This window comes from Lagopus muta, chromosome 10 (assembly GCF_023343835.1).
Source record: "Lagopus muta isolate bLagMut1 chromosome 10, bLagMut1 primary, whole genome shotgun sequence".
In the NCBI taxonomy this organism is placed as follows: Eukaryota; Metazoa; Chordata; class Aves; order Galliformes; family Phasianidae; genus Lagopus; species Lagopus muta.
The window spans coordinates 5,425,722-5,453,027 of NC_064442.1; the positions used below are offsets into that span (position 1 = coordinate 5,425,722).

Genomic DNA, 27,306 nt, shown 5'->3' on the forward strand with positions numbered 1-27,306 from the left:
GCATTAACATCTAGGCCACCTCTCTGTGTAGACTGCTTCCAACAGCACATCTTCCAGGGCCACAAGGAAGGGAATTGGAAGCAGCATCAGACACAAGGAAAGCCAATCACAAGAAAAAGTAGTCCTTCCATCTGCATTAAAAAACCCTTTTCCCTCACCTCGCAGGTATTGTGTGTAGTAATACAAGTTTTGGGGGTTCAAAACTTAGATTGGTTGTTACTCCTCTAAAAGTCTCCTGCCCATCTGCAAGTAGGTGTTCACTGCCATGACCGCTGGTCACCACCAGAACCTCTACAGATCTCCTTAGCCTGCTTCTAAGCAACTGTCTGAACCCAGCTATTCAACACTGACTTGTTTGCAGAAGTTTACTTAACAGATTGCTTTGACATTTGTTAGCCTAGGGCAAAAACCCTCAGGTACACAACCGATGCAGGCGTTTCAAAACCACATGGCAACACTCATCTGTTTTATTTCTTTTATTACAGAGTTGAACAATTAAAACCAAGAAGTCCTGGTGACCCCAGCACAGAATTACAGGTCTCTAAAGTGCAGCTGAGCACCTGGTTTACAGGCAGAACTTGGAGCAGGACCAAGGGCGTGCTTGCTCCCCATGTCCACAAACATTAAGCCATTCCCAGAATGCAAACCAAACAGGCTGCAAAGTGCAAGTCACTGAGTAACTACACAAACATACTCAAAACTTTAGGACACTTACACTTGTTGGTAGTTTGGGATTAGAATATGAACAATGGTAATCAGTTACGACTTGAATACTCACTTTCAACTTGAATAACCCTTCCTGAACAACACATACCTTCCACTCACCGTGATTCACCTCAGAGGTGAAGCATTGTCCCTGGCCATTTTTCTGCCCAAACAGTGGAAATGCTGCATGCTGAAACCTGAGTTTAAACTTCCAAGAAATGAGACCACTAGAATCTCAAGTTTCCTCTTCCCTCTTCTTCAGTCACGTGCCCGTATCTGAGGGCAACTCAACCAAGTCAAACTGTTCAGTGCTGACTACATCTCAATCAGCTGTCTCTGGTGAGAAAGAACGGAGACAGTTGTTCCAACTACTCAGGATTTATTAATAGTTTCGAAAACCATTCAAGCATGCTGCATTTTGTGACAGATCTTATAATTTATTATCTGTGTAGTAATTTTCCTGACAGCTCACTGAGCAGTGATGCAGAGGACTGTTTCTTGTGCAAACAGCAGACTTCAATAACATTTGAAAAGTCATGTTTTGATTCATCCCCAAAGTAGTGCAGAGCTGTACACTGGATCCACGTGCTTCTGAGAGCAGCTGACAACTGCTACAACTGAAGCACAGGGAGCAGAATAAGGAGCTACATCCACGAATCTCCAAGCAATTCACCAATATCAGCTCATCCTCCTACATCTCAGAAGCAGTTATTAACATAACTGATGAGCTAAGTCTTTGTTCTATTGTTGGCTTAAAGTTACATAGGAATATATATTTATAAAAAGCCAATAACAGTCAGGAATAGAATATAATATTGATTCTTTCAGTAACAAAGTATTTGGGAAGGAAGGAAAAGGTAAGTGACATATTTTGGTTTGGCTGTTCTGTTGGTACTCCTTGTTCTAGGAAAACGGAGCCCAGAACGTTTTCAGCTCTCAGCTCAGCGTTATTTCCAGAGTTGCAGTGAAGTATTTGGTCCTTGAAGTCAGTGGAGATCAGTGACCCACTGCTTCCTTCCCTCTTTTTACAATTCAATAGGTGCTTCAAAAAGCACAGAGATCTTGCCACGAAAGGATGAAGGTGGTCTCAGCTCCTGCTGAGCTCTGAGTGCTTCTGACAGAAGTTTGCATCTCTCATATTCAACCCACTTTTGCTTTGATGCCAACTAAACTGCCTCGTTCATACCTTATTATCAGCTTTAAACATTAAACCTAAGGGTAGCTACAGGTTAAAACTTACAACTGACACATCATTAATTGTATTGTAGCAGCAACAGAATACCAAAGGCACTGGTCAGTAACATATAAAGATTGTTTTACCCCATAGCAATCTCTAGCCTAAAGTTTATTTAATCACCAAATTGACTTTGACTGCAACCTTCAGCACTGATAAACATGAACAGCAGATGGTTTGAACACATCTACTGAAGCCCAGAGATATTTGCTCTTTTCAGCCATTCTTTTTTTTTTTTTTAATATATATTCATTTCCTTATGTTCTTATGTCTGAAGAAGTCCGCCAACACAAGCAACTACAAGCAGCGAAAACAAGAAATACAGGGCTGGCAAATTGAAGAATATGGCTATTCAGTATTTTGTAGCATTTCTTCTGAAAAGCCTCTTCCTCTCCCCACATCTACAGAGCAGAAAAAAAAGAGTATTAAAAGCAGATTCTTGGTGTATATTATCTCCTCTGTCCAATTGATCCTTGTGGAAAGGACAAGGAAAAGTAAACCAGAAGAGTCATACACTGTGCTCGAGACAAGTTCTGGAACTAGGGAATGGGGAAGTGAATTTAAATGCTGTATTCTGTACCAGATTGTACCAAGTATTTTCCATAATGGTTACTTTCAGAGAAGTGCATGTTCAGTACAGCACATCCCTGCCTCCAACTGCCTCTGTAGGAATTGGCATTTGGTCATAAATTTTGAGCTGGGGTAGGTGAAGGAAGGAAAATTTGCACACAGCCAAAGTTTTAACAAGAGACTTCAGCTGTATTTATTTGTATTTAATAGCTAGAAAACAAGCTGTTCGTCCTTCAAAACTGACATGAAGACATGAATGAATATCCCTTCTATTACAGCATTTATCACCACCTAATAAGGTGTTGTGGTACTATGATGAAGGTATCTAAATCCAGACTCTAAAACTAGAAGCACAACAGACTCTATCCATATTTATTAAACAATCTTCTGGAAATGACTGATCAGACTCACTAGAATTGTTGACTGAAGGATATTTGCCTTGCAGACACTTGTAGGTGTTGAATGCACTGCACAATTTTAAGGGTGCTGGATGAGAACAAGTATTTCAGTGTAGACACTTAGAGCACTACCGAGCAAGGCTCTCCAAGTGATTTCCCATGAGCAAACAGACTTTTGAATAACACCAACCCATGCACAGTTTAGTCTTTTCATTTCAGTCATTTCTCCATAATCTAAAACCTAGGGATGACTAAAACTGAGCTCTTCTAAAATTAACAAGGTTTGATGATGGCGACCAGTTTGTAAAGGCCAGCTGTCCAAGACACCTAGTAGCACATAGATCCCCAAAGGTCTTTATGGTAGTACTAAAGGCCATCATGCTTCCTACACCAAGGACAGCTGTACATGCCAAAGGGGTAACCAACTCCATCTGCTCACCACCGCTACATGCTAGACATCACTGCTCTCAGATCCATCAGCAGGGCTGCAGTTGCAATCTCTCATTAATCCACTTTTGGAAAAAAAAAACAAAAAACAACAAAAAAACAACACTACCAGAACCCTGTTAAACTCACACAACTTCCTCCATTGCTGAGCAGAGACATACCCAAACTAGCTGGTATACAAAGCTAGGAGTGGCTTGCTGCTGTGGTCCCCACGTCCCTGTTCTGAGCTGTTCCAAGCAGGCTGCAGATCACTACATCTATAGAAGGCACAGTAGAACTCTTCAAGCAAAGAACATCTCCTATGCTTCAGTGCAATACAACCACAAATGTTAAGAACAAGCACTACCCACCCCAGATACATGCCAAATGTGATCAAAGGCTCTTGACATCAGCTCAGCTTCTCACCCTGCTCCCAGTCACTGCTCTTCAACACAGCTATTTCTAAGAGAAGAGGTACATTGCTTTGCAGAGGGTATAACTATCTTCAAAGCAGACCTGTCATCCAGGCAATCTTCAAGGCAGCTTGGTGGGAGGGCAGGAAATTGTATCAGAACAAGGAAATGATAAGAATAACTGGCTATTTTTACAGCTATAGATTTGCTGGTACTGGATCATTTCATCAATCCATCAATTTCTCTGTGCTGCCTCTGGCAGGAACTAGTGTTTATTAGAGCTGAGGAAAGTGGAAACCCCAGAGAAGGCGTCTGATTAATTGCACAGTGCTGGAAGTTTGGGGAAATTGTCCTCAGCAGCTTTAGGAATGGTTAACTTTGCATCTACGGGCACAGTTCCCAAGAGCAGTTATTCTAGCTGTGTTCTTCCTATTTCATCAGTCTACACACCTCAGAGCATAAACAGTAACTCTGAGTTACAATAACTGGTAAATGCCCATTTCCCAGCAAAGCCAGCAGGCTCTCATTCTCTCATTCCTGCTTATTTTAAAGCAGGTCGGACTACTTTCTAGCCTAGGAAAACCTACCAGTGACGCAGAGCAGAGTTTTCTCTGGGAAGGTGAAGATCTGGGTTTATTGCAAAGCGGTGGTGCCAGAGGCACAGGGTGGAGGAGCATGAAGTGCTGGGGCAGCCTCAGCTGCTACGATTTCAAACAGCCCCTGAAGCTGCTCCAATTTACTTTGGAGCCTTTCCTAGAACAAGGTTGAAATTTTGCAGACAGAAACACAGAAGTCTCCTGCGTAGGCAGAAGTAAATGAAACAATTCCTCAATGCAAAATGCTAATCCCACCTCTAAAAAAGTCCAGGTGTTTTGGCTGAGAGCTTAAAGCTTCACTTAAGCAAGGCCAGGTGAGAACCCCATCTCTGTGTGTCGTGCTACATTCCCTTTCCTCTGGGTTTGACAGAATCCACCCTGACTGTAGACAATTTCAAAAAAAACAGGCCATCCCTCTGATGTAAGAATAAAAAATGGGCAAATTTGAGGCATAAAAGAGAGAGGTGAGCACTTAGCTTTGAGAGTACTCATTAAAATTCATCTTCCAAATGTCTGCATTGTTTATAGACGATCACCACAGCCACTCAGCCCCTATAAACCAAAGTGCCAGATGAGAAATTTATAGTACTGCAGCCTTAAAGAATGCCTAATCCTTGTGTCAAGCAGTTTGAGGCTGACATAAAATAAGCATACATTAATGTATTTCGTGCTTGCTTCCGCTCCACCCATCCTGATAAACCCAGCAGGTTACTGTTAAGGTTTTAATGTAAACAGTTTACCTGAGGACTCGGTGGGTAAAAGGGGAGAGAGAGCACTGGAAATTGAGTGATGTTTCTAGGTAACAGCCAGAAATGACAGCCAGGTGCTTCATACATCCAACTCCAGCGCTTCTGATAAGAGATACGCAAGCATCAATAAGCTGGGAATGAAATGATGCTATTCTTTGAGCAAGGATACAAGTCAAATATTATAGGACAGAATTAATTACCATAAAATATATATTTTTTTTTATGCCTGTACATTTACCATCCAGGATGTCTGAAGCAAAGAAAAATACATGGAGCAGAAGAAAACAGGAAGAGAAACACAGGCTGCTGAGTGTGGGTGCTTGAAAGGGCTTTCTAATGCTTAGCATAATACATGCATTATTACAGCATTTCCATAAATCACATGGCAAGATGTTCCATGGCTGTGCATTATTTAGGCACCTCGTCATTCACTTCCTTGATGAATCTTAAGTTGATGGAAATTATTAATATCTGAAAGAGAACAAAGCCAAATTGGATGGGATTTGTCCTCAAATCCACAATTTTTCTCACTGTAGGAAAACACTTGCTGCCTAACTCCTCTGAGATTTTGTAGGTACCTCAACCTATTTCAGATTTGATAAGAGACATTTGCAAGTAATACCCTCACAAAAGCTGTGTTCCTTCTTCAGCAAGTTCACCATGCCCTCTGTGAATGTAGGAAGGACAGACTACACAAATTTCATCACAGTACTACAAGCATAAGATGGCACTGTTTGCTTTACAAAGTTAATGAACTCCCTGCAGTGCAACTCAGTAAAAGTCACACTCTTGGAGGATAAATCCTGGAGACAACTGAAGGGGACTCTGTTGCCTGTCCAGTTCAGTAGACATCAGGGACCCAGATCTTCACAGTTCTGGAGAAAAAGTATTCACCCACACTAACTTTTAAAGCTTTCTTTCAGCACAGCCAGCATTTCCATGTTGCAAACTGACCTAGTGGTTCATGAAGGAAGTTGTGACACAACCAAGCTAGAGCAACAGGATGAGACCAAAGCTTTCTCTGAATCCTCGGCATACAATGTCACAGTGTCACAGCATTTCTGGGAGCCAGCCTTCACTATGTGCTGTCTCTGCTTATGTTTTGTAAAAAGAGAACTATTTTGCAGAGTCCAGAAAGACAGGAACCAACTCAGACCATTTGCTAAGAGGGAACAAGAAGTTTATCTGGAGGGATCAAGAAAGATTTGAGAAACCAAGCTTCTTCATCAAGCTACACAAACATATATAAATATATATAAATATAAATAAATATAAATATATATAAAAATACAAGTATGAGTAGCTTTATAAAAGGTCACATGCCAAACAGCCACATAAATACCAAATACTATTCTCAGTATCCTTGAACTTCTAACAGTGCAATTCACCCCAGCATCAGCTGGTAAGTACTTTTGTTTGCTTTCCTGTGTATGTTCCTTTCCAAGAGATGAGACGCTCAATTCTGCTGAAAGCCAGGACTGAAATTGTAATTACAGTGGTGTTCAAACGAAGCAAACTGGGAATACTTCCAGACTCTCATCTTTATAACACACAAGTAATACAGAAAGTCAGATAGGGACTATGAGAACAAGAGGGATATATATTGGGAAAAGGAAGCACATATTTGTTTTCTGCGTAAGTTCTTCTCCCCCTACCAGTAAACAACTTAAAATTTAATTTAGGAAAGTAAATAGATGGTGTTCCATCTTGGAGTCACAGGCAAACCTACAACAGTTGATGAGTCCAGAGGGATATCTGCAAGTCTTACAAGCCCAGAAGCCACAAAAACTCTTTCAGTGCTTTAGGACCATTATAGTTCTATTTCACAAGAAACTACAAACTACAGAATACAGCACCTCAGAAAACTAACAGATTAAATTGGTGTTGATGATGGTATCTTTAACACCGGTGACAGCAGAAGGGAACTCCGCCTTCTCCCTGCCCTTTGCCTCTCCCCATACTCACCCAACATGGGAATGTCCCTGTCAGGGCTTCTGAGGTGGCCACTTCCAGCAGGAGGATGTGACGTGGATAACCCGGGGAGCAGCAATGTTTCCCAGCAGCCATACACAGAGAACCCACTGATGACACTTCAAGTCCCATGGTACCATTATGGTTTCTCCAAATCACACCCCTACTGCAATTATTGCTCTTGCCCTAGCTCTTAAATGATAGGAAAGCAGCAGCTAGGTCAGACGTGGAATCTGACAGAGCAAGTCGCTTCCTACCTGAAGTCAAATTCCTTCCTGAAGTTTAGATATTGTTTTAATTTGTCTGAAGAGAAGTGTTCGTCTGAGAAGCGCAAGTATAAAATACTTCCCAATTTTGGTTCATAGCGTGTGGCAAAACAACACACCAGCATGGAACACTCCATTTGCCCTTAGGAATATTTTGCACAGTATTATACATAGATTTCTTTAAAGAGTGGAATGTTGAGAACATCTGATACAGCATAAACATTCTTAATGCCAACAGAGTGATCTGTGGCCTACCCAAATAGCCACTTATTCCTTCTCCCTTCAATCCCCCTGTTTTTCACTTGTAAGAAAGGGAAAATTCAGATGTCAAATTGAGTAGTACAGTTTTTACAGAGAAATTAAATCTAGGAGTGCAGTTTTCCCATTAATAAGAAAGAACAGGAGTTGCAAGATTGCATTTCAATATTAATAGGAATTTCCTGGAACCTCAACAGCTAGGAAATGCCACGTACAAGGAATCAAGCAATTTAAAAGCAAAGCTGCACAGATTGAATTTCACAAACAATGGGAAGGAAAACGCTGCTTCTTTTCCAATCCATCACATCTCCCAGCTGATGTAGTAGCATCACAGATTGACAATATTGTTTATAGCACAGGTAGTTCAACAGACAACATCTCTGGGAATCTGCCAAACGTCATTACACAGATCCAAAATTATCATTAAAATGACTAATTAAAACTGGGAAAGTTATTTTTATCCCTCCAGAAATGCTACAAACATCCTGTGCAGACTACAAAGTTCGCTTCCCCCGTAGCCATGAGTGAGTTGTGACTTCAAGGATAAACCTTACAAGGTGGGAAAACAGTCTGAGGAACAGTATGTGCACAGAGCTTAACTCTGCTTTCAGTAAGACAGATCACCCTTTGAGTCACTCTCTTCCTCCGTGCTTTTCTTTATTCAAAGCTTGATGCTCCTACATGATTTAGTGAAGTTATAAAACAAAATCAAGAAATTTCTCCTCAGTGTTGGCAATACGAGACAGACTTAATGGGAGCACCTCCTTGTCCTCCCACTGAAAGGAATATTTCCCCCCACTCTTCCTTTGCATCTCACTGATGGGCAAACAGCACGTCACAGTCTTGCTATGGCACATTAATTTCTTTGGGCTGTAGGAGACCATGGATTACACTGCATGTAAAAGTAACAGCTGGATGTGTCCTATTTCCAGTGTGGATTAGTCTGCCCTTTAGGTGATCATAGCATCTGAGCTCCACAGAAAGACTGCTGTTATTGAAGGGAAAGATTCTTCTCTTATCTCCAAAAGGAATTGCTTTATAACTAATTATGAACAGAGTATTTGTTACCGTATGCTAATTAGTGCTCCCTGCTTGTTTTTGCTGTCTTTACCACTAAGCCTCCTGCCTGTCCTAATCAAAAAACCACTCATACTCAAGAAAGATAAGTAGAAGCCCATTTGGAGCATCACCTGCATGAGAGCGTAAAGCCATTGGCACATGTCGTTTTCTGGGTAGCTCTGCATTTTTGGCAGGTGTGCCTCGTTCAGCATCCATGCTGGAACACGGCCATTTCTGTGGGAATCATATCTGCGTGAGTTCCACATGCAGCAATATTCGGGACCAGGAATAGAACAGGGCAATTAAATCAGGTTGAAAACTCTGAGTGAGACTAAGAGTTAAACTCACCGGAGCAGCAGAACACACGAAGCACGAGTACAGCTCTGAGCACCAACTCACACCCGTTTAAGACTACAGCTAATAAACCCCAGGGCTGCACGCCAGTCAGGAAATATGCTTCTGGTTATGCAAACAACCAGGTTCAGAGAACATGTGCAAGCAGGAATGAGACCAAACAACAGGATCTGGGAATATTCAGGGAAAAAGCCACACTGAACAGGACCCTGGGAAAGGGAGGTGCATTGCCAACTCACCTGAACCACTGGTACTACAGCACTGCCAAGCTGGCTGAGCACTGAGCAGGAGCTGAAAGCCTCATCTCCAAAGAGAGCAGGGAAATACAAGGAAGCTTGGGAGTTAGGAACAGTGTAAGGGGAAGAAACTTTTATTATTCATAAGAATGTATTGAACGTGGTCTGGTGTATTTGCACCACCTACTGTATGCATTTGTATATCCCAAGAGCAGCAGGAGAAGAGCTGAGAGTGAGCTCACATGGGGAACAAGCCACTTGTCGTTATCCTCAAAGAAATAATCGCCAGAAAATCTGACTTCAGCATATAAGTTCAGTGTCTATTGATTTCAAATTCCTCAGCTCAGAGCAGGCTATGGGCAGCAGCCAGAAGGCTGTTAGAAAGCCCATGGGAGCAGAGGGACGGCAGCCATGAGAAAGGAACTGGATACCCAGAACATTCTCAGGAAGTGGTCTGATTTTCAGGTGGTCCTGGGTGGAGCCAGGACTTGGACTCAATGATCCTTACAGGTTCTTCCAACCTGAGATAGGTCATGATTCTATAGCTGAACATAAGCCTTTCAGAAGATATCTCCAATGTGTGACATTCTTTCAAATGCCTCAGGCTCTGGGATCACTGTCATGGTCAGTCTAGCCCTACAACAGCTACATGCTGTGAAATGAACTTCATGCTAGGGTATGTAATTTGCACATATGGAGTGGAAATTCAGAAGGATTATGACAAGGTCCTGTGTTCATCCTTGGACACAGGTGAATAATCTTTATCTATACCACCTTGCAAAGAAATCCTTTTCTTCTAGACAAGGAGAGAAACAAAGATTTGTAGATCAGGAGATAAAAACCCATTTGGGGCTGTGCTATTTCTCTTAAAATCAAATGATCAGTGAGAAAAGGAAAAATTTAAAATTGGCAACGTGCTTTTTATTTCATCCAAATGCTGTTACCTTCAGGATAAATACATCTCAACTGCAATACTGTCATTTCTAATATAGAAATAGAAGAGCCACAGCCAGAAGCTGCAGCCCATACTGCAGGGGTACAGCACATCTGTACGACTGTAGCTCCTGATACCCTTTATTGCAGAATAAACACAGAACAGCGAGCTGAATCTGTCTTGTTCCACAAGAACTGTTTTATTAAGTTGTGCTATATTATTTCCTCTTTAAACCAATAAATTACCCCACATTAACCTACTTGCAAGGAATACAAAAAAGTAGATGCTATAAAATTCACATATGCCTTGATATCTTGCCCTGCTTTCCTGTATGGCCCCATTCCTTTGTGCAAATGCTCTGCCCATGATGCTCTCCTTCCAGAGCCTCACTTCTCACTTGATTATTGCTTAGCAGTCTGCTCCTCCTGTAACTACCTTGTTCACTTTTTAGGCAAGAAACATTCAAACATTGAGAGTCCCTTTTGATTTATGAATCCAAAGCTCTTCAAATAAAGAAACCCAGCTCCTGGTCTCTAGATAAATCCTCTGCTTTAAGAAAGCAATCCTTCACCGCCACGCTTTGGTTCCTTATCTGTATTTAAATTGTCCTTTTACTGCTTTTTCTTTAAGCTTCAGGGTTCAGAGGTTTGGTTATGGGATTGTTTCACTCTAGCATGCAGTCATACAGGAGCCTGAAGCCTTAAGTAAAATTATGACCGAACAGACTGAAAGAAAACTCTCAAAGCAGAGCGTCATCCTCAGCAGGAAAAGGATCGGGAACAGTCACAGGCTCACATCTCCTTCCACTGCTCCTATGACCGGGGTAACCTGACTGGGTTTTGCTGCCACTACGTGGCCGTTGAGAGCAACGATGTGCGAGCAAAACAGCAAAAGCATTAGAACTCCTTAGCTATGATCACATCCGCACCTCCACCAGCCCTACGAGACACTGTCATATATTTATTTTTATTGTAAAGCCTGGAAGAATTTACAGCATCCTTATAGTGCAGTGTAACACGCTGGATGCACACACATCCCTATAGCTAGGTAGATACAGATTGCCTTTAAAATGGAACAAGAAAAGCTTGATCCTAGAGGACTCTTGTCCCAAAAGATGGTAGCAGTTTGTCATTCTCCCTGAAAGGTAAAGCTTACTGTTAACAGGCAGCTCCAGCTACACACTGCTTTGCATTAAAGCCAGCAGCAAGTTTTAGAAAGAATTTGGAAGAATTAACGATCTGCAGAGAGCTCCTAAGTCTTCAATCAGCAGTACTGTGCACAGCCTCCTGCTGAGGCACAGCACCAAACCTTCAGAACTAACGTGCCTGAAATATTACAGAAACCCAAATTCTTCATTATTACTTTCAGAGTTAAATATTGGCTCAAACTCAAAAGGCAAGCAGTGCATCAATTACTACTGCGGTGTTTTTACACTGCATATTTTGGAGGAAAAGCACTGGGGGTTCCTTTGCAGAAAGCCAACACCTGCAGTTCGGCTGTGAACTTGCTCAGATGCTTTCATCTTACAAGAAAGATGCCAGAATACCTCAGATTCCTGTTTCCAGTAAGAGCTCTCATGCTTTAAGCAAGGAGACACTCACATCCAATCAAGGGGTGGCAATATACTCTGTGGGCAGACATCTGCTTCACATCAATAAAATATACATCCCATTCATTACGGGCTGTGATCTCTACTCTTTGCTGATAAACATTTTACATTCAGATGCACTCCTTTCACAAACATGAATGTGATTAACAATTTTCCCTGCCACAAAATCAAGTGTTGGAACACAGAAAAAAAAACAGGTTTGTTACACAGGGGCAAGATGGAAAATGCCTTTCAACTTCAGCCACTTATTGGCTAACAAGTGGAAAGTATCTTTTTCTTCCTCTCTACTCCAGCATTATGCTTCTACTTTGGAATTATCTATGCCAGTAATAGTCTGAAGATGGAGCATTTCTTTAAATTCTGCTTCCAGTTACGAGCAAGAGCCATCAGGAAGATCCATCCAGCAGGATTGCTGGACCTGTTTGATAACACTAAATGACCTCATGGATGCCCATAGACATCTCCTTTCCTTTCAAGTCCACGTGGAAAGGAAGGCATAAGGGCTGAAAAATTGGAGCCTGAATGTAGCAGGAAAACAGACTAGGAAGCTTGATTACATTTTCCATCGAGTTACCCTGCTTTATTGCATTGCAGCCCTCGAAAATTCGATTAGCAAGTTCTCCTCTTCATTCATCCTTCAGACAACTGGATTTCCAACCTCTGATCCATATCTGCAAACATGCTAATACAGATCCCAGCCAGGTCTTGCCACTACCCATTCCTGACATACTCAAATTTAGGTGTCAGGAACTCCAAACTTAATTTGTAGTTAACTGTTTCAAGTTCCCTAAAGGCAGAACTGAAGGGAGGCCAGGGCAAATCCAGACCCAAGTCAAAGTGCAGAGCATGAACTGTAACAGATGACAAGTCTTTTTTATTTAGTGGTTATTTTGGGGTTTTTTTGTTTTATTTTTTGTTTTGTTGTTGTCGTTGTTGTTCTTCAGGTGAAAGATTCTCTTAACTCCGGGAGATTAAAAGAAAAGAATTCAGTGAGCTTTTCCTTTGACAGAGACCCTGCTCACCAGAATGGTGCAATACACAACAAGCACAGCCATGACTTTGGCACACAAGTAGAGCTTACAAGCAGTGAGTCTTGCCTGCTTGGACTCTGAGGAAGCATCAGAGATCACTTCTCCTGCAGTATCCATCATTCCACAACAGATGCTGTGCTGGAGACAGCAGTCCTAGCATGGGATATACAGCAGTTCTATCATGAGTGCCAATAGCAGCAAAGCCAACAAACGTGTACAGCTGATGCTGCTGTCCCAGGGCAGTTTTCCTTACCACAAGCTACCGCTGAGAGACAAGAACAGGAGGAATTTCCCCATATCCTTCTGTCTCTTGAATATTCACTTGGGATTTCCGTCAGCCCATTTTCAAGGAACAAAGATTTCCTTTTTCTGCGACTGATTTTTCCCAAAGCTTCCTATCAGTATCCTTACAGCCTTACCCATACCCAGTTCTACTGACGCTACCATCACACCTGAAAAACCTGTGCCCTTGAAACCACATGGCTACAAAACCAACACAGCTGCAGCTCCTTTTGCATCCAGATCTGCTCCCATGGAGCATTACACCATGCAGAGAGGTGTGGAAAGCCCTCGGGCACCCAACTAAAGCCCAGCCCCGGCAGGGATCACAGAATGGTTTTACAGGTGCTTGGCCGCAGGGAGCATTTGATTTGCAAAGCTCAAGAAAGCAGCAAGGGAGATCGGTTTGGGGTTACACCACCTGCAAAGACACGGGGAGGTGCACCTTACGGGAGAGAGAGGCTGAAGGGCTTAGGATGCATGTGTGAGGTGCGTGCCAGCAGATGGCATCGGGAAACCATAAATCCATCTGCAGGACGCAGGAACACGGCTAGTCCCTCTGCCTCCCTTCCCTCATCCGGACAGCACAGCCTCAGATGCAACACACGGATAAGCACAATTAACGCATTAACTCGTGCACGACGTTTTCTGCTGCAGCTTGGAAACACTTTGGTTCCATTTATCAACATCCCAGCCCTGCGGTGGGAAGGATGCTCATGGCTTCCTGCAGACAGGGCAAAAAAGAAGCAGGATTGGATGCATTGTCCATTGACACATACGAAAAGTAGCATTTGTTCTTTCCATACAGCTCCTCAGTAAGCTCAGCATTCACACACGATGTGAATTCTGGCCACCAAATATCTGCACGGATGTGGAGGAACTGAGAAGTTTGTAAATGTTGTATTTGAGCTCTTGTCCAAGTCCTTTTACTTGCACTGCATTTAGACACTCCTTTGTGACATTCCTCTCCAATTCACCTGAGTTTCAGCTCACAGTTCCATGAGCTCAGAAAAAAAACAACACCAGTTACTGACAAAAGTTGGGAGGGAACCACTTTGCTAACTATGAGCAGTATTTTGCTCCCAGCTGCTGTCCCACAGCATAGTTTGACCAGCAAAGTCCCAAAAAGCTGCTCACAGCAGCTGCTTCAGGCTGGGGTATGGGAAAATACTGCCTTGGTGACAGCAAAGGGCAACACAGAACAGCTGCAATTGCAGGGCCAAGCCTCATCCAAGTCAAGCTGTATTCACAATATCACTGGATTTCTCAGGGTTGTACTAATTCCACTGTTCCACAGTTTTCACCTCCAAATGTTATGAAATCTTTCCTTCACATTGCTATTTTCCTTCCATAGATTACTCTGAGAGCTTCCAGCTTTAAAGGACAGCAATATTTACATTTGCTGCTGCATACCTCCTTCCAGAGCCGTGTCTTGGGGCTTTTAGGAGTATGCCTGAGCAAACAACACTCTTTCATATAGACTTAAAGAAGAGGTAACTCGAGTAAACACTGTGACTTAAAGCCTTGAAAGCTAATATTTAGCAAGCTCTCGTGTTCATAGCTTTGGAAAGGTTTGCCTCTGGAAATAAAGAATATCTTCTCCTTGGAAAAAAAAAAAAAAAAAAAAAAGACAGTAGCAAATCCACACCCAGCACTAACACCGGCATTCCTGACTCTGTGTTATGCTGGGAACAGCCATATCCAAATGCTGACTTTATAGAGCCGGGTTTACAGATGCAGGCCCCCAGGAAAAGACATTCCAAGGGCTGACTTTTACCTCCTGAACTGTAGGGACACGTTGTCCCATGGCTGGCAGAAAAGCCGAGTCTCAGCACAGCAAATACAGGAGGGTTAAAGGCAGCCAGGGACAGAATGAAAGCAGAGCACTCGATGTGACAGCAAAGTAGCTGCAAATGTACCATGGGACATACAGGGAGCTCCCATCCCAGCACTCTTATTTCCAGTATCACACCACAGGTCCCAAACTGCTTTAGTAGACTCCCTGTGAATGGCTGCACTTGTAAACTGACCCTGCACTTGTTGCACCATGAATTGCACTATGGATTCTTTACGTGACGGCCCACTATTGCAACAGAGCTTTCAATCCTGTACATTAGGAGGGAGAAATCACAGGAATTAAGTCCTGGCACCTAAGCAATACTCAAACAGTGCCTTCTCTTCCAGTCGTTCTTTACCAGTAACTCACAAAGTAATTCAAGCAGCAGTAGCAACATCCCACTTCCCAAATGTGAAAACTAAGGGCTGAGCTGTGCCCAGCCTAGAGCAGATTTTCCCAGCTGTTGTTGGGCGCATCTTCTACTAAGGAACAAAACACAGCTGACCCTTCTGCCTCTGCTCCCAAGCTCCTCTGCAGAGAAATAGAACAGAAAGACAGTTTTCCCACAAGGATATCAGAAGTAAGACAGTAACCAATTCTCTCAGGACATCTAACTCAGTGTACAAACCAAAGGGTCATCATTTGCAACTGAGCTGCACTCAGCCCTGTAGAGCTCTCCAGAATAAACCCACACCACTCGGGTGCTGGAGAGGACATTTATCTCCTTTGAACTTCAGTGGATTTTGGATTACTTTCCAGTTTTCCCAGCATCCATACAGGAATCGCTTCTGTTTGGGCAAGTGGTCCAGATCCACAGCAAATGACCCTCCCACAGGGACGCTGCCTGCAGGTTACCATGGTCAAGAGCTTGGAGCACGCTCTTGAGGTCTACATCAGAGCCACACAAACAATTGCAATACCCCATCTCCAGCAGGCTCTCCAGGGAACTTCACAGATGTTTTGGAAGCTATTTTGCAGCAATAGCTTCATTAGGAGAACTCAGCAGGAATTCTCTACTCACATCTCCAGACAAATGATTCCTTCCACATTATAGCAATGATCATTATTAATTACTCATTGATTGTGTGACAGGAAGAGATGAAGAACTGATCATATTGAGGCATTGCTAAAAACAAAACAAAACAAAACAAAAAAAACAACTATGTGTAGACAACACTCACTTTCATTTTGGTATGCCGGTAGATCTGAGGAATGTGAAGAGTTGGCCAACACTACAAGCAGACCCACACCACCATTTCCATTCACATAATGGTAGAAAACTGCGTTCTCAAGCAAAGATTTACTTGACATGCAACAAGTTCTAGCAGCAATGAGAAAAATCTCTGTGCATGCCGGTATTTGGATAAGCACAAAGAGCTGCTGGCACCACTCCAACCCAAATTGCTCCCTCCTTTGATGTTGGATTCCATCTACCTTGTGTAACGGCCCACTGGTTTGGTTGTCAGCAAGAACCAGACCCGAGGCACATACCTGTGGAGGTAGATGAGTAATCCAATTAAATGGAAGTAAAAATAAAAAAATAAAAAAAGAGATGCTTCTTGCATTTCTGGACATAAGAGGGGAAGAGGCATGATCAAATGAATATGTACTGAAAATGTTATTTCAATATTCTAGTTTGGGAAACTTGCCACAGATGATCATGGAAATTATTTTACTGGTATAATTAATCTCTCTATCAGCTTATCTCCACATGGGTAACTGGTATCACTGCTTTGATTTCACAGAAAATCAAAGACACATGGAATATGTTCTCCAAATACCTTCTTCCTTCCAGGCCAGTAGCAGATTCTGGAACAAAGCACAGCTCCAGTAATATCTGTGTGTTTAGATCATACTGGGCTCACCTTCTGATCCACTTTGAAGCTTGTGTTCAGACAAGCTCTACAGAAGCTGCTAAATAAGCCTAGAAGAGTTTCTGAATTACTTCATTTATCCACACCTGTTTTGGCACAACTGCTATTTGCCACTCAGTATCCCTTTTTCTCCAGCACCCCTTCTATAAATATTGCAAAGCTGCCCACACAGAGCCCATTCCATGGTGAACAGGGTCTTCTTAGGTGGCCCCACTGCTTTGCTACAGGAGAACAGCCTCGCAGCAAAGCTCCAACAAAATCCAGGCAACTCATTTGGCTCTTCACCTCCCCAAACAATTGGTATTCAGAGCACTGCTAAAAGCCTCTTCTGAAGATGCCCTCCTCAAAAGGCTTTTTCTCTTTAGCACTGATCACTTGTAAGGGTGGACAGACAAAAGCAGAGTCCTTGGGCTAGCTGCAAGGTTCCCTCCAGGAACACAGCACCTGGATATCAAAGATAAATGCACACTGTACAATATCATGGTGCAGAGGGACGAGCAACAGCCCATACACTCCCATCATGAGTTCAATAGATGCGAAGAACAGCAGCTGTTCAGCTGTTAAAGAACATACACAAGAACAATACAAAGACATCTTTCTCCTATTTTCCCCTTTAAGAGCAGGGTTTCATTGGTATACTTGCATTTTTGCCTGCCCAGCCCTCCGACAACTTGAAATCTGATTTCCTTCACCCGGAACAGGAGTCTTAAAGAGGGTTTAAGAATACCTTGAACACCAGAACAAGGTGCATTTCTTAGAAGGGGTCCAGACCAAGTGCTAATGCAAAATGTTAGTAGCACCAAAAATACCATAACAGCCCTTTACTTGCTATATTTTCCTGAAGAATTTGTAGGGCAGTGGGAAACGTGTGCCCTAATAGACCATACAACTTCCTTGCCCCTTTGAAGACAACAGAATTTCAATAAGCTGCTATTTCATCACTCATCTCAGTGACTTCCCTCTTAGCCTTCTCACCTACTCCCATGTCAGCACTCACCTACACCACTGTTCAACAGATGGAATTTCTTCCACCTGCCATGAAGGACACTTCACCTTCCCAGAACCTGACAATTCATGCACTGAACAGGACAACAAAGCTGCTGTGTATCTGTAGGCTTGATGCTCCAGTAAGAATTATCATCTTGATTCCACCAGTGGAACCCATAACCATCACTGTAAATAGTAACCTTTACCCATTCACTCCAATGGATGTGAAGTGAAGCAGCAACCACAGCCACCTGCTAACAAATGGAGGTCATCCAAGCTCTGAGCTGCACCTGCAAGTCATGTTTTCACTTGGACACTGGGGCCCACACTGAGATATCTCCCAGAAACACACATTGGATTCTAACAGCATTTCTACCAAAGATTGTATCTGATTAATCAATCAGCCCGGGCAACAATCCTGCTATTTCTGTTCAGCACACAGTGAGCCCTATGGGCAGCTCTAAGCTCATGCTTTGGACAAAATATTTCCAGGACATCTATCACAGGTTCTTCAAACTGTCCCAAAAAACAGGTTTGAGTTTGTGCTTCCCAGCTAACCCCTAGGCCCTGAGAAGGAGTGAGTTTTGGTTTGGAATTCTTTGTCTGACCCAAATAGCTATTTTGTGCAATCTGTTCTGAGGATATTGCTTATTAAATAATTTGTTTAAAGAGATGAGGCACGATCTTCCTTTGTGTTTAAAGGGTTCAAGTGCACTCTAACCTCAAGTTCTTTCTGTGGCTACAACCAGCAAGTGCAAGTAGCTGAGATGTGCTGGAAGACAGCAGATTGCTGCTCAGTAAACACATTACTCACCTCTCAGCAACCACACACCCAGCTCTTCCCTTCAGCTTCCAAGCAGTAAGCAACAGCACGTAAAACAACTGAATAATCCTTCTATCAATTGTCCATGTCCTACATTTCAAATTTCCCATCACAATTCCTTCCTTTGCCAACAGAGTTCAAACACTCTCTAATTACCTACTGTCTTTCATAGCAAATGCCCACACATGACAAAATCAGGAGAAAAGGAGCCAGAAGCCTCACAATGGAGAGAACTGCAATCATAAGACTCAGGACGTGGGAGACAGCTTTAGGAAATATCTGTTGATTTTTTTCTTATTTTATTGTTAGCAAATCCATTGGGGATTCTGTACAAAACTAAGAAAAGAACCAATTGGAAGCGTGGTGATTCTTGAGGTCTCTTCCAACCCAAGCTATTCTATGATTCTATTCTATGATTAATAGGGGAGACGGATCTTCCCCTTCCATCCTTCTGAAATCTTCCATATCAGAAGACAGAGAGATTAAATCTGCATGAGAGTTTCACATGACCAGGATAATAATGTAATACTCATCATATGCAAAAAAAAAAAAAATTGTTTCACTCAAAGTTCTTTTCTAGAAACTGGTCATAATATGACACAATCATTTACCTTTCGCTGATGCACATTTGTAGATGCTTGCCTGAATGCTGACATGGGTCTGCTAAGGGATGCTCTCACCTTCACGCATCAGGAGAAGGAGCAGCAGCTGCAAAGTATCCTTCTGGGAGCAGGTAAAGGCTGCTCCCTAAAGGGCTCACTGATGAACCTGGCCAGCACCACCACTGCCACCCTTGGGACTTCAGAGTCAGGCTCTGAGCCAAGAAACGTGATGAAGACAAGAGCAGCCAAGGCCAGGGATCCTCCTTCAGCTGAGGCCAATATGGTGCCTTTGTTCATTTTCCCTACACAGCCTGAAGAACAAACATCACTGCAAACTCATGTGGAAAGAGAAAGCAAAGCCAGAATTACCTTTCCCAACAGCTCTGCCAATGGACAGGAGCCTGGCCCAGTGCTTGTAGCACACCAGTCCAACTGCTCCTAGCCCAGAGAGCTCCATCTGAAGACACAGCAACGGGCTCCATCTCTGCTGGCAGAGCAGCTGATGTCTTTGTCATGAATAAGCAGACAGCCCTTTTTATCTGCAGGTGCCAGCCTTGCCCCCACATTCACCAAACTCAGATTTTTGTTCTAGTTTAATCAACACAACCCATTGCCAGCAGCACTTCCTTTCATCCCATTTTATGGCTCACATGTGCAGCACTGTCTTGTGCAAATTATGATGGCACAAACACCACCTGCCACTGGTTTGTGACTTTTTAATCTGCCTTCTGTGTGCTCAGGTAATCCCTGCTGCCATTTTCCAGGCATTTTATGGAAAACCCACAATTCTCAGCTCTTTTAATCAAAGTCCCAGCAGTTTTGAGAAATTTTATTTTGATTTAAAGTGAGTAACATGAGTGACCCTGTGCCAAAGCCAAGAGCACCTGGAGAGAAACAAGAGGCCAAAGGAAGATACAGGAAGAATGAATAGCATTGCTAAGAGGATATATGACGCAGCCGAGTCATGGGGAAAAATAAAAAGCACAGAAATGCAGCTTCAACATAATCTCCATATCCCCAGTAAGCTTTCAAGCACTGAAGAGTGCACATTTGCTTCTTAAGAACACAGGAGTCTAGTAACACAATTCATACACGCACAGCTCCTCTACTGAGGTTGGAATAGCATCCCATTGGTGAAGGCCTCAGGATCAGGCCTTACATTTACCCAAGAAAAAGAAATACTTGAAAATTCAGATGATTAAATGCAGACTGCTGCTCACTTTACCTCTGTGGTCTCCAATAAGTACCATAAATCCTGGTTTCACTTCGAGACCAATTGTCACATTATAACCCTGCTACATAGGCATACACACATTCCTTGCTATAAAGAGAAGGCAAGAAATCCATGCCAGATTAGAACATATGGAATCTCTGTGTATGGATAAGTCATTTTTAAAGCCTCTCTCTCCATGAGTCATATGTGAATCACCGAAAGTGTCCTGTCAACAATAGTTTATTTACATACAGAACCAATTAGTATTATGATGGCAGCCTGGAGAAGCAGGATTATAGTGAGGAGACATAAATGCAGTGATGCCATTTTAGGAAAGCTGGGGGACAGAGGTTTGCAGACCTCCTGCCCAGAAGATATGAATTGGCCACCTCCCCAGATTGCCAAAATGAAACTCGTTTTGATTCATCTTCCACCACCAAGAGGATTACTCCTAAATTAAAAGCCTGAATCCTCATTTGTATCAGTTTAGTTTCTCAGTACTCCATACCCATTTGTGATTTTGAAAAGTTTTAAACGCCCCAAAACATTTGCATTCCTTATTTGAAGATTATTTCAAGTCAGCAACTAAATTTGAGACCAAATTAAATTTACACAGCCTCTTTAAACTACTCAGCTCAGTACATACAGCTTCTCTGGGATTCGCACGGACCTTTCATCATTAATAAGTGGAACAAGATAATTACATGCTCCAGTAGCTCATCGGGGTCTAGAAGTTATCACCACATAACCTGCTTCGTAATGGAAGAAATCATCTCTGCTAGAGCTGGGAGCATAATTCAAAGACATTTCCATAAATATATAAACACTGTGAAATGAATTTATGTGACGTGGAGGCATTTCATTTTCGGAGCTCCTAATGTGTTTGCTCATTAATGTGTCAGGAACATTCGCTTTGATTTGCTCCATTTAGCTCGGGAGGGTGTTCGACAGCAAAACAGTTAAAACCGTTCCATCAGAGCTCGTGAAATAAGGGCATCTCAGATCAGCAGTGCTAAGAGAGCTCTGCCCAGCCCTTACACAGGACCAGACGCCGCTGTGGATGCTGCAGGGGATGCCCGGCACTGCGCATCCTCACAAGGACTCCGACCTCTTGCAATTTTAATAAACGCTTGCAGGCAGATAGATTTCTTGAAATTTTCTCCTGCCACATGAGCTTCCTACAGCCCCGCTCTCACTCCGAGGTTCCCCTTTAGAGGGCACTGCGTTCACAGCATCGCCTCTCGGGGCGGGGCCGGAGAGCAGGCAGAGCATCGGACGGAAAGAACACGCCGAGCCCTTTCGGAGGGACAGAGCCCCATAGGGGACCCACGGGAATCCCCCACTCTACAGGTGGCAGCGGGACAGCGAGTCCCAAACACTGCTCATGGACTCATTCACGTTGGAAAAGACCCTAAGATCACTCAGTCCACCCATCAACCCATCCCACCATGTCCACCGACCACATCTATTCTTTCCTTGGACAGTAACTCCACCACTACCCATTGCCACCCGCATCCCTGCACACCCAGCCGTGGGGCACCCTGGTTTTAGGAAAATACAGAGATTTTTGCAATCTGAAGCACTTTCTGGCTTCTGTTCGCTGCAGCTGTATGTGGTTTGGACCGCGTTTTCCAACAATTTCATGCTGCATTGGCACACTGCAACCACCACTCTTACATTCATGACAGGTCACTCAGGCCACTATGGGATACAAAAAACTCCCCCATCCTTCATCTCTGCCCCGCCATCCTTCACTTATGATGAGCAGGGATGCAAGAGGTCCCTCAGTGGCTGGCTGCTGTCATGTAGAAGCAGACTGACTCGCTAATAGGCAGAATTTACTTCTCCCCATCTGGCCTGAGCTACCCTGAACTTCAGCATGTTCCTAAAACTTCCCTTTGTCCAAGAGATTTCCAGCTTCTGACCAGTTTTTAACAGTCAACAGCAGCTGAGCAGTAAAAAGATTTGAAACTGGAGAGGTTACGTAGCTCAGGAGGCAAAGAACAAAGTTCTACCCTTTTGAGAGAGCGAATTTGACAGACATGAAGGGACACAACCACTAACAGGAGCCTGTCACCAGACACAGCAGAAACACATTGCTCTTTTCCCAGAGCATGTGTCCTAGGCCGGACGCACGAGGAGTCCATTCAGGTAAAAGTAAACCCTGGCAGCCCTTGCTCACCAGCTTTGAAATCTGGAGAGCAATCCTGCCACTGGTGGGGAAAAAAAAAAATAGAAACAAACCCTGGGAACCTCGAGAAGAGCTTTGTATTTCCTACACAAAGCCTGCCAGGTCAGATAAGCATTTCCACACCTGTAACAGAAGCAGAGGATGCTGAGGTCCTTCCTGCCCACATCTGCATCATCACTGTCTGCCTCATTACCTCCCTGAAGAGCTATTTCAATTTCCAGCTTCCACTTCACCACATCTTCAGAGGGCAACTTTTTCTCCTTTTTGGCATTTCAATCTCTAAATATTCAATAAGCACTGTTTTATTTTGTCATGATAGGGGCAGCTGGGATATTCCTCAATCACTACAGCACATGCACTCAATACACAAGAGGCTCTCAGTGAGTCAAGTTTCACTCCCAGCCTTGGGTTTTCTGTGCGAACCATTCATTTTGCTGAGTTGGCGTTTATACACACCTCCAACTCTCCCCACACACACACACACACACACACACCCCTTTTCACCATGTGAAACCTGAGGCAAATAGGAGCTTGAAGTCATAACTTCTTTTTCTCTGCCCAGAAGGCTGAACTCACTGCTACTTCCACGTGGCCACCCAAATCCCACAGCACGCTGCTCGAGCCTCGCTTTGCTGGTGCTGATTCCCACATTCCTCACTCCCAGCCCACTGCTATTCTTTGGCATCTAACCTTACAGGGATGAACCCACACAAAGCAAAGCCCAAACAAGTGCACACTCATTTTTCTCCACAAATCCAAGCGCAGTAGGGCCTCCCCTTCCTGCCTTCTCTCACTATCGTCCAGCTGTGCCCATAAACCACAGCCTGCTGAACCAATGCAGAGTGGAAGGCAGCTATTAAATCCGCTCCCTGGAGCTTTAACACTTGCAGCAATTTGTAGGGGAATTATTCTCCCTGCTCAGTTTGCAGCCTGCCTCCAGCCCTATGCAAAGGGGATGGTTCACAGAGCAGGGCTCAGCCTCCTCTCCAAGAGCAGAGTTGATGTTAGAAAATCTGCAGGGGTTGCCAGCTGTCTGGCCAATGATTCCAGGCAGCACTGCTTGTTTACGGTATGGCTGGGCTATGCAAGTCCAAATTGGGCACTTATTTCATATATCCACCGCAGTCAGGAATGTTTGAAGGTGCACAGGGCTTTTAGAGACAAGGAAACAGCAAAATGTACCGCAAGCCTGGAGCTTTCTAAATATTTGCATTTTCCTTTATTTATTTTTCTTTTATTATTCCTTCACCTCTTTTTTAGAAGCCAGAAACCGAGTTGTATTTGTACACTGCATTCTCTTTGTCTCACAGGAGAAACACACTGATTTGTTTTTCAGCAATAGACTCCAAAAACTTCCTTCCTTCCTTCTTTCTTTCTATAAGTGCCCTCAAACACTTCCCTGGTGAGTGCTAGAAAAGAAAGAAGAGGACCTTTGTGTGGTGCCCCAGCCCTCATCCATTGCCAGCACTGCACCAGAGGAAAAGCAGGCCACGAATTGCCAGCAATGGGGATGAACTACCAGGATTCTCAGCAGAGCATCCAGCTCTTCTGCAGCTCTGGGCGCTCAAAACTGTTGCTCCTCAGCTTTCAGATCTTTATACTAAGTATCCCAGCAGCACTCAGAAGATCACAAAAAGCCCAGTTAAAGAACAGCTACAAAGAAACCTGTATAGGGAACCTCAAATACACAAATAAATACAGACCAAGCCTCAACCCAAGGACTACAGAGCAGCTTCACCTCAGCTATAGAGGACAGACACAGAGCTCAATGCTCTGAACTACTCACCCCAGAAGCTGAGCTGCCCTCAGCTCAGAAGTTCTCCAGTCTTCCCTCTAGGCAAACCCAAACTCTGGCTTACCACAACCTTTATGGCCTAATCAGTCTGGCTAATTATGCCTCAGCTGCTTGATTGCAGATTGATTGGTGCTCTTTAACTCTTTCCAGCCCAGTGGCACGGGGGATATCTTCATACTTTTACCCACAAATGGCCAGACCTGAGCATTCTCACTCAATTGGGATCATGTGTCACTCCCTGTGCATTAACAAAATGCTCTGATTGTTTCATGAATATCACTTCCATCTTGGCCAATCAAGCTGCAGCCTGTATGCATTCACATCATTCCTAATCGTGTGCCAAGGCAGCAGACATCTCTGCAGGCTTCCTTCACAGTGCATAGGAATCACCGTGGCTCTACCTTCTCACTTAAACATATTCACAATCTAAAAAATAACTCCATAAAGGGTAAAGGTACAGAGGCTCCCACTATTCCTGCACTAGCCACTTCCAGACATTGCTGGCCAGCTACCTGGTGATCCCATTTAACCTCCCTCAAGGAACTCAAAGGGAAGATGAGTGACAGGGTGAAAAAAACCCACAAAAACATGAAAATATGCCTTTCAAATTTTGTATATCATTGGTGAGATCTGTTATGGATCAGAGTTATCATTCCCTTTTTTTAAAACTCTGGATGCTGTGGCTCTTGTCCCACACAGCTGGGGGAAGGGCAGGGAATGGAGCCTCCTCAGGAGGAAAGTTGTAGGAAATATTGAGAATGCAATATACTGTAAATAGCAGATACTTTAGAAGAAAGAAGTGATGGTAAATAAAAATTCCAGGTTCTTGTCAGCAAGAACATTTCCAAAGAACCCATGTTCATACTTTTCTCCTTGTTTTCTCTAGCCAACATGTTTTTTGTGTTTTTCCATTTCATTTCCTCCTCCATCTCTCTTTCTGCCACCTATTCCAGCTGCTCCATTTCTCTCTTCCCTCTTGCCTCCATTTCTTGCTTATAACAAATTGCCTCTGTAGTAGATTGTGAGACCTCTTTCAAACACTTGACCCTGATAGCTAATATCACATATCAGAGTAACAATTAGTATGCTTCATCCTAAAAGTTCTGCTCTGAAATGAAAGGGTTAAGACATTGCTTGTCCTGCTTTTTAATAATGCATCCCCAGCTTTATTTTTCAGTGAGGAGCAATAGATTTCCACACACCTGCTGGAGAAAGAAGAGCAGCTCTCTGGATTGAGTCAACGTTTGCACCGATATTCGTTTCCCTTCCATTCACTGCACTTACCAATAGCTGCAAAATTCAGCCCTTCTGTCAAAAAGTAGCTGTGCTTCTTATGGATTTCTTGATGTGTGCTAATTATTCCCAACCCTCAGTCTCTCTGGTGGGTTTCTGTAGAGCTCCCAGTTTGTGTAACACCCCACAAAGAATGGGTTTCCTCTCAGCCCAGCTTCCCGCCAGCATTTCCAGTGCCAGACCACCTCAACACCCCTACGCCTGCTTCATCCCAGAGCCAGTGAGAGGGAAATCATGGCTGCGGCTTTGGGCATGACAGAGAAAGACATGTCATGTACTAATAGGCTCAGCTCCTCAAGCTTTAGTTTTGACAGAAACACCTCTTGTAACGAAAAACAGAAATAAATAAAACCAGGAAACACGCTGAGTCATCCAAAATGTTGCAGACAGCAGTTTGGCCCTTGCTGAAATGAGGTGCTCATTTCTCTGCGTCGTTTTCATTCTTTCCTACAGGTTGCCTTAACCTTGGCCGCAGATGGAAGAAATTTTTCTCCTTTGCTGCAGTTCCTCTTCTGTCAGAGAAGTGGCATAAAGCAGTGAGCGCTCTGTGTTACAGCAATGACAATAAATGGAGAAGACATTTATAGCAGATCTGGTTGAATAGATGAGGCTACCTATTACAAGCTTTGCTCTACCCACAAAATACCGTTTTGTGCTGGCACTTTGATGTTTTTCTTTCTTGTCCCAAAGAAAGGGCTGAGACACCTACTGAAATGATGGAATATACAACTCCCAGCACAACTGTAGCAAGGACACATATTTCCAGAGTGGCTCTTGTCAAAAAAGCAATAAATTTATATATTGCAATAAATAACAACAATGCATATTTTGTTTTGAGAAAGATGCTATTTCTTTGCAATGAAAACAACCACAAGCACCAGGATCCGCTTTGTTTTCTCCCATTTTGAATCACGAAGGTTGGAAAGACCTCTAAGCTCACCCAGTCCAACCCCAACCCACCCCCACCATGCCCACTCACCATGTCCCTCAGTGCCACATCTCCACAGTACTTGAATGCCTCCTCAGCTTTTGTCTTCTCCTTTACTTTCTGTTGAGAAAACGAAGTGCACGCATGCAAGGGACCCTGGTGAAAAGCAAAGAAGAAAATATAGATTGAGGAAACTTTTAAAATTACAGCTGAGATAGTCGTTTTTCCAAAGATTGATTTTGATTTTCACTGGGCTTTTCAATGAAATACCAAAATATATAGGGAAAGAAAGTTAATAATATTTGGACTATAATAGAATATTGACCTATTTTTCCTCTGAGAGAGGAATAAATCTAGCATGTGGTTCATCCTGCTACAGCCAGTTCCTTTCCCTGCACTTTCTATTAGGTGGGAATAAGTGGCCACCATTATTATCATTCTCCTCCACGTTATTACTGTACTTAGAAATGTTAATCATAGTTATATCATATGCCAGAGAGAGCTGTGAACTGCACTGTTTCTCACCAAATATACTGGAGGTGTAAATTAGACAAAGCCATGAATCAGATCTCTTTCGTCCGTGTACTTCCATGCTCTTTTCAGGCTTTTGTTGTTGTTAATATTTAGAGAAAAATCAACAGTGAAAGTGAGAGACCCTTTCCAACCAAGAATAAT

At 43.3% G+C, this 27,306-nt stretch overlaps 1 protein-coding gene across 5 annotated transcripts in view; it reads right to left on the reverse strand.

The window, feature by feature from the left end:
- MCTP2 (multiple C2 and transmembrane domain containing 2) overlaps positions 1-26,787 on the reverse strand; it is a 142,232-nt gene extending 115,445 nt beyond the window's left edge. For 2 of the 5 annotated variants that reach the window (XR_007379170.1, XR_007379171.1), the window contains exon 1: positions 26,683-26,787. The gene's annotated coding sequence lies outside the window, so the exon portion shown is untranslated. Of the gene's footprint in view, positions 1-9,238; positions 9,304-24,401; positions 24,439-26,682 lie in introns of those variants that run through there. The other 3 variants (XM_048956636.1, XM_048956634.1, XM_048956638.1) reach the window with 3 other exon arrangements.
- Positions 26,788-27,306: the final 519 nt, after the last annotated feature.